At 38.5% G+C, this 12,317-nt stretch overlaps 1 long non-coding RNA gene across 1 annotated transcript; it reads right to left on the reverse strand.

Moving 5' to 3' along the window:
* Window positions 1–1,506: 1,506 nt before the first annotated feature.
* Window positions 1,507–4,143, reverse strand: LOC115296114. The gene is made up of 3 exons (XR_003910736.1): window positions 4,126–4,143; window positions 2,238–2,282; window positions 1,507–1,613 (listed from the first exon to the last, which is right to left on the reverse strand). It is a non-coding gene; the product is annotated as an uncharacterized LOC115296114 (long non-coding RNA).
* Between the last annotated feature and the right edge of the window lie 8,174 nt (window positions 4,144–12,317).

Below are 12,317 nucleotides of genomic sequence, written 5' to 3' on the forward strand. Positions count from 1 at the left end.
TCATAGATAAGCTGCTATATTACAATTGCCACTTCAGATAGCTGTGAAATTAGGTGATTAACTAGTTGGTACCTAACCTTCTAATTTCTGTATAAGTCTAATTACATGAAATAGAAGTGGGGGTTTTGATTTTTTACTTTGCTTTTCTGTTTGGAGTATCATTGAAACTACTGTATTGTAAATGACGGAAAATAATTGCTTATGTTAAAAAAATAAATTGTATTAAAAAAAAAAAAGAACACTTAGATTTCCAAAGGACTCCAAAGTCCTTCCAGCTGTGTCTTTGAGGAAAAGTTATGTTCAGTTTAAAAAATTGCTATCTAAGATCCCCAAACATGTCTCATGAGTTTGAGATATTTAGCTTTGTGTCCTTGCAGGAGAAAAACAAAATAAAACATACCCAAACCAAAAGAGTTGGACGAATGTGTTTACATGTAGCACGTAGGAGGTCTGCTCCGGATATATCGGAGAAAGGAACGTAGGAAAGAGATTGTGCTCCTTGAAAGTCAGAGTGGAAAACACTTTCAACTAAATGTCAAACTAACAGAACAAGTTGATAAACCCTGGGAATACATTCTCCTGTCAATAAGTAAGAACCTTACAAATAAATCTCCACACGTCCTACACATCTCTGAAAATCCATAACCTTTCTTTGGAGTTGATTCATAGCAATGAAAGCAAGCTAAAAAAATAATAATAAATCTCAGCCAGGCAGCTCTTTGAAAGGTGATAGAAATGAGACCGAAGTAGCAAACACGAAAGAGTTGGATGCAGAAAGAACCTCAGGGCACTAATGAAAATGACACATTTTCAACCCCGCAGCACTAAACCTGATGAAAAAAACGCCTAGAAACATGTAAAATGCTTTAATCATTCAAGAAAATAATTAGGGTTCTCAGCAACTTTAGCCAAATGGATGTCACAGGAATTCTCTAAGGATGGTGTCTACCGTGTACTGTGTGAAATGCTGTTTTGCAGAAAGTAGTAGGATCTAAAGAAAGAGACTGAGCTTTATGGTTAAAATCACAGAAAATTAACATTCTCATTTAGGCATCTGTTAACGGTATGGTCTTGAAACATGGCATTTCACCAGTTCAACCTTCAATTTCTTCATCCTTAAAAAGGGGTGTTACCTCTCCTATGGTTTGTAAGAAGAACTGGCAATATTACTTACAATGGACGTGACAAGTAGTAAATCTGTGATCCATGATTGTAATTATTGTCTTAAACTTATTATTGGAGCATTTGCCTATCTCCTATCACATATCAACAAGCTATCTTGTTAATGTTATGGCACCTGGGTGGCTCAATCGGTTGAACATCTGACTCTTGGTTTCAGCTCAGGTCATGATCTCACATGTGATTTCAAGCCCCACGTTCCCTGCTTGGGATTCTCTCTCTCAAAAATAAATAAGCAAACTTCAAAAAATAATTATTATTGCAGTTCCTTTCTTCACATCAAAAAAAAGACATCTTACCTTCTTGAAGACCACTTAAAAAATGGAAACAGCTCTGAAAACATGCAAAGTTCCTGGAAGGAGTTTCTCCTTTAAATAGTATCTGTGAACACCACGGTTATTTTAATACCTCTGCAAAGATCCATTCACAGCCACCTAAGAGCAGATTTGGGAAGAGTATTTAGATGGAAGAAGGACTTAGAGAAAACTCTGTTTCACATATTATTTGAAGTGCTTCTCAAAAGTACAGGCAAGTGAGTGCCATGCCCAGCCCATCAGATTCTGGGAATCTGCATATTTAACAAGCAAGCCGGTATAGGATCTCACTTTGAAGATAATTACTGGAAAGCCAGTATGAGGAGTTGTCAAGCAGGAGGGGTGGAGGGTGGCTAGGGGTCCTCCCACTCAGACTGCAGCTCTCCACCCCATACCCGTGGTGCAAGCTTTGCTAAGCTTTTTGCTTCTGCCCCCTTTCATGGCTAAGTAAACAAGAATAGGCTGAGAGTTTCCCGAAGGTCCATATGGCTTGATGCTACAGCGGTGAGTTCAGGGATTTCCTTTTTAGGGCGGGGGAGGGGGCTCTTTCTATAATTGCACTTTTGTAATTCCATTTTAACAAGATTAAAAAGACAGTCACTCTCTGCATAGTATATTGAATTTATCGGTATTGATCAGTGCAGGTAGCACTGGGCATTTTGGGCAGAGTTGGGGCTAGGCCAACGGTTATATCCCCAACTCACACCTGAGTATAGTTACTTGTGCTTCTGGCTTGCTACTTACCAAAGACTTGAGTTGGTGTATGGCAGTAATGGGCATGCTCCCCTCCTATATGTGAAATGAATAAAAAACATGAAATTAAATGAAAAGTACTTCATGAAAAATATGTTTAACACTAGATTTTATGGTAATTATTAACAGTACTTGAAGTTAATAAAAATCATAATCCTTCCATTTATCCCTACTCCTGCCACTACTAGGGATATAAATAGGAAACTAAAAATTATGCTAGAGGGGTGCCTGGGTGGCTCAGTTGGTTGAGCGTCTGACTTCAGCTCAGGTCATGATCTCACAGTTCATGGGTTTAAGCCCTGCATCAGGCTTTGTGCTGACAGCTGGCCCAGAGCCTGGAGCCTGTCTTCACATTCTGTGTCTCCCTCTCTCTCTCTGACCCTCCCCTGCTCACGCTGTTTCTCCCTGTCTCAAAAATAAATAAAAACATTTTTTAAAAAATGATGCTAGAAAAATTAAAAACAGTTTTGGGGAGCACCTGGTTGGCTCAGTTGGTTAAGCATCTGACTCTTGGTTTTGGCTCACGTCACCATCTCATAGTTTGTGGGTTCAAGCACCACATCAGGCTTTGCACTAACAGTGTGGAGCCTGCTTGGGATTCTCTCTGTCTCTCTCTCAAAACAAATAAAAAATTAAAGACAATTGTTGAAATGTAAGAGAGTATTGTTCTTCTTATCATGTTCTTCCCATTAAAAACTTGAAACATACATAAGTTCATTGTTGTAATAACAGCGTTCTTCAGGGCTGAGATAATGAGCTGTAAGTTAAGTCGCGGCAGAGTTTAAAGCAGTACACATTAGCTGTTTGCCCCTTCTCCTCCAGTATGTCTTTTTGTGACAGGGAAAAAAAAAATCAATTGCCGAATCATAGCACGAATATGCCAGTTTCCTTTGTCGAAGCTCATGAAATGTGTTCCTCCTGCTCTTTCAATTTCTACCCTGGAGTGGATTCTGGAATCGAATACCTTGTTCTTAGATGCAGTTGACAATCGAAAGAAGTTCCATATATTAGCCTTAGTTACTCTGATTGCTTTAGAGCTAGGTGATTTATGGAACTGAAAGTGGAAACCTCACAATCAAAACGGGGCTTAACTCCTTATTTAATCTGATTTCACAAAAGCCTGCTTTTCTTTTTGGTTCACAAGTGCTGTGAGGTGCTAAACCTGAGCTGGATATCAATTCTTCCTGATGCAGGTTAATAATCTCTTATATCGTGATCAGTTTCACACCCAGCTTCTCTGCCTTGCCCCAAATCTGGAGAAACAGTACCTTTACTGACTCTGATTCTTATAAAACAAGAAGGAAACATAGCAAATCTACCATGAAACATGACTTATTGTATTAAGTATTAAATGTAAGGATTAAAATCCTTAAAGTTAAACATAACTACTAATTTTTCACCCTTCATCAGAACCATAAAGCTTTCACTGTGGATTAACTTACAATTATAAAACTGCCATTTATTGAGTGTTGGATGCTAAGATATATATTTCTCCCCAAACCCTCTGAGGTGGCTTTATTAATATCCCCATTTAATAGATCAGACATTAGTGGGGGTTCTCCTTTGGCTGGGGGTAAAATGACAATGGCAGTCTGGACCCTATATTTCTTGCAGTAGTTATTTTTTAATCTATAAATCTTTTTATCTGATGACCTCTTAAAGTCCCTCCTGCCATCTCTCCCTGGTCCATCTGAGTCGTGCCCGTTCAGTCATATGCCATTCCTAAAAACACCCCAGTGTGCTGAGGAGTGATGAGTGCTAACAGCCTCTGGTCTGTGTTACTGATACGGGAGTTGAAATGATCCTTAGAAAAAAGGAAACCCCTTTTGCTGGGAATGGTCAGATACCCCTGCACAGGGTAGGGATATGGAGATACTACCTGCTTAGAAAGACAGTGGGCGTTGCATGGCTTCCGTTCCATCTGTCTGCAGACTTCTCGGACCATGTTCTTCCTTCCAGCCTCATCTTCTGCATGCTTTTCTGCCTTTAGTTAAATTGGACTGTCGCTGTTCCCAAGCATGTGCTTGCTGAGCCTCTGCTACTCTGGAGAGACACAAACCATGAGCCTTTGAGTAAGAGACACCTCGTGACCAATTCTGGCTTGCTTACATAAAGAATAAGTGAGAAACTTACCTTCTCCACTCCCTCGATTTTTCTTTGGGGAGAGGGGGGGAGAAGGAAAAATATAGATCCCATAGAGATATACTAAGTATCAAATTAAAAGAACTTCTCACAACGCCCACAGTAAGAAATAATACATGATTCTTCTCCCGTTGCAATTTTCTTGAAATACCTCCTTGCTCACACTGCAGAAACCTCATCTGGTTTACAATCCTCATTTCTTTCTCCTCTTAGCCAAGAGTTGAAAAACAAGCGAAGTATGGGAAGAAAGCAATACAGCACCAAAATGTTTTTCCTGAAAGTTTGATTTTAGACATTGGCAAAAGGGTCTTCTGAAATATGTCCTGAACACTGGCAATGGACTCTAGACCTTGGCTCTCATTTCATCCCATGGCACTCATAAAAGTGGCTCATGTGCTAGAGAGCCCGACGGTCCCTCTCTGGCCGCTTCCAATCTGGCTAATTCCTCTATTTTTCTACATAATCCTCACTTCTTCAGGGAGGATGTTTGTGATCTTCTAATCCTCCTGAGTAAATTGGTTCAAAACAACACAGCATCTTTCCCCTTTAGCAAACCTCACCACATTGATTTCACGTAGCTCTGTATTTCACTGCCATAACCCCCATGCCTATATGGTACTCAGTGCACACAAAAGGCACTCAAAAATAGCTCTTAACTAAATAAATGAACAATCACTACACAGACTGAAAGGCAAAAATTCTCAGAATCCAGAAAATTAGAGTTAGTTGTTTGCTCTTATATGCCTGTGGAAGGGTAGGAAAAATGAACAGAAATGACATATTTCTAAGTTGGCATATAAAGATCTATTTATTGCCTTGTGAGAGTTTTCAAGGTCCAGAATGTTCTATGAAAAGGAAAAGGAAAACTACACTGGGAAAGTGTTGCTCCTAGTTGACAGACACATGTTTTAAAATAAATTTTTGAAAGTTTATTATTTGGGGGGCTGCCTGGGTGGATTAGTCTGTTAAGCATATGACTTCAGTTCAGGTCATTATCTCACCATCAGTGGGTTCAAATCCTGCATCCGGCTCTGTGCTGACACCTCAGAGCTTGGAACCTGCTTTGGATTCTGTGTCTCCCTCTCCTTTTGCCCCTCCTCTGCTCATGCTCCATATCTCCCTGTCTCTCAAAGCTAAATTTTGAAAAAATTAAAAATAAAATTTATTTTTGGGAGAGGGAGGGAGCACACAAGTGAGTGGAGGAAAAGCAAAGGGAGAGGGAGAGAGAGAATCCCAACTGGGCCTCATGCTCTCAGTGCAGAGCCCTACAAGGGCTCGATCTCACAAACTGTGAGATCATGACCTGAGCTGAAATCAAGAGTCGGACACTTAACCAACTGAGTCACGCAGATGCTCTGACAGACACATTCTTATACAAACTCCACATCACTCTTATAGGATCAAATCATATTTCACAAGTTCAAACCAGAAGACAATATTGGAGCAAAAAGACAGCAGAGCATAAGAGAAAGCGGAGGTACATGTGCCAAAAAGTTATTTAAATTTCAACAAAGCATGAAAAGCAGAATCCTCTCAAATGTCTTTAAAAATTTCACAAAATATTAAAATGAAAATAACAAGTCCAAATAAGATGTCTGATTTTATTAATATGCCAATCACACTTGGCATTTATTTTTATTTGTGTTTTCAAAAGTGCTGCATGCGTGTCCTGTTATGAGACTGGTAGATTTATTTTCACTGGTTCCTGAATTATAGTGCTCATTTTGAACACTTCAAGTTACCAATGATCTCAAAAGCAGCTCATTACAAAACTGATTAAACCAAATATAACACTGTGTACTGTTCCATGAATTTAGGCATTTTCTATTCTCCTTGAAAGAGGAGTAGAAATGAACACTCTAAGGTGACTCTCCTCAAGGGATCTGGAACATGTAATTAGTATAAACATTATATTTTGAAAAGTTGAAGCCTGGGTGAAATGTATTCAGAGAACATTTATGGTAAAGCTTGATGATATGGAATCCAAGTTTTGAATTCAGATTTTCCTGCGTTTAAATTCTAATTTTCCATCTGGTTTTCAGTCACCCATTTAATTGCTATTTAATTACTCTGACATGATTTTTGAAGCTATTCAATAAGGACAATAATAATAATAGTTCCATGTTGTTTTTGTTTGACTTAGAAATAATGTACGCCATGCACCTGACACATATATAGTGCACATAGCAAAGAGGTTTAATTTTATTGTGCAGGATGATAAGACACCACCTCTTGTCAACAAGACAGTAGGTTCCTTCTCAGCAAGGCACCTAGTTCATTTCAGCATTATAGTTGAAACCACCAGTGGTTACAAATGCCCAAGTAAAAAAGCAATACATTTGGCAGGTGTAGAATAAAGAAACGGCCCTTGTCTGCTACGAGTTAGATTTGTCATAAATCCTACTGACAGCTTTGGTGAGAAGGCTTCAAAAGGAAAATATTTTCAAAACTAAGAAATGCATTGAAGACTCAAAGGAGAAAAGGACAGTATTGCCAGCAAAAATGCCTGCGAGAAAGCTTTGTTTTCACTTGACCTTCTCCTGCCAACTGCAAAACCACCAATTTCTTCCACTAACTTGCAAACATGAATAGAGGAAACAAAACTGATGGATGAGCCCAAAGCCAGATTTCTTTGAGTCTGTGATGACAGGAGTTCGAGGATTCAAGGATAAGGATTGCTCCTACAAGTGATCGAATTTCTTGAACTTAATTTCACAGTCTATCTGCTGCCTGAGAAACATTATTTTCTTCAGCATCATCAAGTTAAAAGCAAATTTCACAGATATAAATAAAAAGAAAGAATAATGTCTTCTCTCAAGGGACTATTAATCCATGAAGACACCAGCCAACTTCTTATAGCTTCTTGTACCTCTGGTGTTTTCTAAGGCATTGGTTAAATAAGGCATCCTTTTGATAGATTTAGCTTGTCCACATGGAAAAAAGAGGTCTAACCGTATCTTAAAGATGCAAATGAATGACTTTGCACCAGTGGACAAATGTAACCATAAAATCAATATCAGCCATGGTATTCTTAGCTATATTAGCATGACTTTAACATATGCCTCTTCGATAATTTGAAAAACAGACCTCTTTGGCTAATAGACACAAAAGCAAAGCAATTATACAATTTCTGGAAGATACTAACCTTCTGTGGAAGATTTGTGGACTGTGAAATATAAGAACACTAGTGGTAGAGATTTTGATGTACTTATATATTAATTCATTTTTATGTATTTATGTCTTGCCTTATTCCCAAAAGGATTTAAGACTTCTAAAAACAACATAATATGATATTGAAAAAATTAAAACTTTGGGTATTCAGAGCAAGTACAAGTAAGAAAGCTAAGATAGATTTGAGATTAGTACAAAAGCTGCCAGACATGTATTTTTGTATGTGTGTTGTTTTTGTCTATGATTCAGAACTAATTTCCAGTGGATAACCAGATGATTAAAAATCTAAGGGCCAATAGAGATTTTACTTTTCGAAGACCCGGAAGAAAGAAATCAGCCACTAAACACCTCATCTTGTCCCCCTACCCTGGTATAATATCCTGGTCTGTTGGGTTTTTTGTTTGCTTTGTTTTGCTTTGTTTTGTTTTGTTTTGTTTTGAGGTTACTACATTTGACAGCCTGTACGTCCCACAGCTTGATAACTGGTGGGACTTCAGGAGAGGGAAAAGGTACTCTGTAGATGATGGACGTTCAACTTGTGTCTCTGTCAAGCTCTTCATCCTTCATGTGGTCATCACAGAAGTGGCTTCCAGAAAGGCATCAAAAACTTCTTGAGGCAAAGAGGGAATTGCCTGGGTGGCTCAGTCGGTTGAGCATCTGATTTCGGCTCAGGTCATAATCTCACGACCATGGGTTCGAGTCCCGTATTGGGTGCTGGCTGACAGCTCAGAGCCTGGGGCCTGCTTTGGTTTCTATGTCTCCCTCTTTCTCTGCCCCTCCCTTGCTCACACTCTGTCTCTGTCTTTCAAAAACAAATTTTTAATTTAAAAAATGTTTAAAAAATTTTAAAAAGCCTCTTGAGGCAAAGTCAAACCAGGAGAAAATAACCTCAGAAAAAATGTAAATAACTTCTATTGTAGATACAGCCATTTGATACTATAAAGAGATTTCCAATGTCATGGCCATCTGTAACTCTTCTTTACCTCTCATTCCTGCCCAGGATCTTCTAGGTCAGGTCTATTTGTCATTACAAATAGATTTTCTTATATTGAGTTAAAACTTGGATCAACTGCCAATTGGTAGTAGATACCTAAAACTTTATGATGAGAATGATTCTTCCATCATATCTGGGCCCAATAGGAAAGAGTGATGTGATTTCTTAATGATTTTGGCCAAGAGAGTGGGAAGAATAGTGACAAATGTATTTAGTATGTCTGGTTTCAAGTGCTTTCTGATCCTTTGATTCTGATTATACTCCAGAGTTGTAGGAAATTAACTGTTTGGTATCTGTATTCCTTTTCTAAGTCCCTATTAGGAAAGCTAATCAAGAATGGAGAATGTTTTCCCTCTACACAACCAGGAAAGATTGATGATCCTCCCCCCATCCTGTGATTGTCTCCATGTGTTTTTGTTGTGGTCAAAAATGCAGTAAGATCCACAAGAATGTATATTCCATATACTGAAAAATTTCCTAATTCAAAGTTAAACGACTTGGAATGCAGATGAAGAGGGAAAAAGAATAAAGATTCCAAAGGCTCATGTATCCAGGGCTATGTCTTTTCTTTCATTATATTGCAGATACTATCATATTAATTTACCCTTGAGCCAGAAATATGAAGTTTTGACAATATGCTGCTTCTAGTATGTAAGTGATTTCTAATTTTAGATTCTTCCTATTTTGGATGGTAGGATAATTTCAGGTCCAACACAAGTCATGTTTGTCTTCTAAGATTCTGAAGGTATTACTCAATCCTTTAGGAATATGGAAAGTGCTGTGGGTATTGTCATGATTAGAAGGGTAAACACAGATGTGTGTTGCCAGCGAATTTTTGAGCATGCATAGTGTGAGAATATCATCAATGGAATTCCAAGAACTTTAAATGCTGTGGGAAACTGGCTTCCAAAAAGTTCTACATCTGACATGCAACTGTCCTTGAACTAATCATTTCATTAAGAATCAAAAGTGTTCGTAAGGCTAGTTGGTGGTTGGAAAGTATTTGTGGAAGAGTACTTAAACAATGGTGAAATTGTGATTTTAGATCGAAATTCTTAGTTGAAGATAACCATAATAGAATCCTAGTAATTACTGCTAATCTTCTGTATAGACATAGGATGTATTGTTCCATTACTAGAATCATCCATGATGCCGTTGCAAAGGATCAAACTTGCTCAGAGAGCTACGGTATCCCCAAATCTGTAGGCGAATTTCTTTTACTGATATTGGATGTATTTACATTTTAATTATGGGAATAGAAATCTGTTTGGTAGGATGTGAACAGGTGTCTCTGAAGAGATATCACAGTGGGAAATGTTCATGGAATTTCCATACTTGGTTTCAACCCAATAGTACATATTTCATAACATTTCAGCTAAATTAGCACATCCATATTTGTGTTATATGGGGGTGGGAAAAAACTAACCTTTTCTAGCTCTTGAAAATTAATCAGACGTTTTTAGCTTTCGTTTTTGAAATGAAAAATGTTGCAAATTTGAACTTCCACCTTGGCAGAATTAAAACGCTTATTCAAGCATGAAGAAAATCAATGCCAAATTAGGAAAAAAGGAAATGAGAAAGACTCCATTTCAAAGGTTTGAAATGTAAACCTGTGAGCACGAAGCCCATCTTTAAAATGTAATCCCCGTAATATAGAGCTGATGGTCTCTTGAGTGGCATGGGCTGTGAATCAGGGAGTGCAGCAGAGCATGGCTGACAGAAGACTCACAGGAAGGGCCCCTGCATGGTTGCTGTGCTTCTGGGGCATCTCAGAATCATCAGTGATAGCTCCACGGTGAGCACCTAGAAGCTTGACTCATGTTCAGGCCTCACATTCCTTCCAGTGAAATTATTGGTGCTGACTCGGAGTCCAGAGCTGAGGTGTACAGCTCAGGTTGCTAGCAGACTGCCAAAACAATTTTTAGTTTTTCTTGGACGCACAGCTAGACTACATTTCCCAGCCTCTGCAGCAGTTAGGTGTGGCCACGTGGATGAGTTCCAGACAAGGGGATATAGTACTTCGAGGCCTGATCCACTGAGAAGGAAATCCTTGTTTTCTCTTCTTTCACAGCTGGGTGTTAAAAACTTTGTGACCTTAGAAGCTATTTGTTGAAGTCGGAACCACAGAATAAAAGGAGCCTGGGCCAGGAATTGGTACTGGGAGAAAATCTACTTGACCAGGAATACATGCTAGGCTTTTATATAAATAAGAAGTGAACTTCTATTGTGGGAATCCACTGAGATTTTCAATCCGTTAGTTTCAGCTTCTACCATCACCTTAAATGGTATAGACAATTATAATCTCCAGAAATTCCTATAAAACTTCTCAAAATAAACATGCAACTTAAGTAACACGATTCACTTGCTAGGTAAAGCCAGTTTTCAAACAAGTACCCTTGACCCCCACATCCCTTCTATACAGAAGGTCTTCCACCTCCCATATGCTTTCACTAAGGGCTCCAGAGTGAAGAAAATTTCAGATACAAAAGTATCCTGTACACGGATTCCCTTGTGAATAGGGTCTCCAATTAAACTCTAGGTTCTGCTTTTATTTTTCTAAAAAACAAACAAAACACCTCAACAATGAACTTGACCTTAGCAAAGGTTAACCACCCTAAGGCCTAAGAAAGTCACGATGTTTTCTCTAAGTCAAAATTCCTGGATATTTTGTTTGCTACTTGCTTCTTTTCCTTTTTTTGCATGGTGTAAAGATGGAAAATCTTCATGTCAGGCTAAATGTGTGGCTGAAACATGAAATTCATGGAACTAGGAAGAGCAATAATTTATGCCCTAAATTTAAAGGGTACATCTGTAAGCCCAGGTGAGCAGAATCAAAGAGGCCAAAGCCTGGGCTTACAGACGTACCTTGTCTGGTATCATGTTCAGCACAAAGTAAACAAGAGATTTGGAAGAGTCGCTGATTTTTTTTTTTTTAACTTTTGGGAAAATTCTGTTGGTACATAACATTAAACATTAATTGAGATCACTTATTTCACAAACACATTATAATTGGACAATGACGCAGTCATTGCTGCCACTATTTCAAAACCTTCCGAAACAGCTTGCATAAGATGGTCGTCCAAAATATACTTTACATTTTTTATTGTTAGAGAGATTCAGCTCAGACATGTATAAACTATCTCTCCAGAGATACAACAATGGAGTAGTTTGGCTAAAAGGTTTCCTATTAAGGTTTTAGTGTTTCCTACTGTGTTCCAAACATGTATATGGGGATGTAATAATTGATATTAATGGGTGGGATTATCCCCAAAGGGTGGAGTTTTTGAGGCTGATCCTCAAGAATAGGATGTGCATAACTTAGGGGCGTCCAGAGCCAGAGTTCTGACCACAGGGAGATGAGAACAGGGAGGAGTCATTGTTGGAAATTTACATGCCTAGAATTTTCCAATTAGGGCAGAGTATAATTTACCTCAAGAAGGCGGCATCCAGGTACTATGTTTTTTGTGCCATTTTCAGCAGATTTTTTAGTTCATAATTTTCCTCTGGCCCGGGTTGTAAGATATTTATGCCTGACTGTGCTCATTGTTTTTTGTGAACTTATAAAAATTGCTTTTTTATTAGTCTATAAAAGCCATGTTTGGAGACAGCCTAAAATAAAAATTAACGCAACTTATCACCCTACAGCACGGAACAAATGCCTGTTTCAGTCTCTTATTTAAGCACCACAGATGCATTGAAACCTAATAAAAATTGTTGCCTGGCCCATCAACCCCAACCAGGGAGCAAGAAGCTGAAATCTATGA

Source organism: Suricata suricatta, chromosome 7 (assembly GCF_006229205.1).
Source record: "Suricata suricatta isolate VVHF042 chromosome 7, meerkat_22Aug2017_6uvM2_HiC, whole genome shotgun sequence".
In the NCBI taxonomy this organism is placed as follows: Eukaryota; Metazoa; Chordata; class Mammalia; order Carnivora; family Herpestidae; genus Suricata; species Suricata suricatta.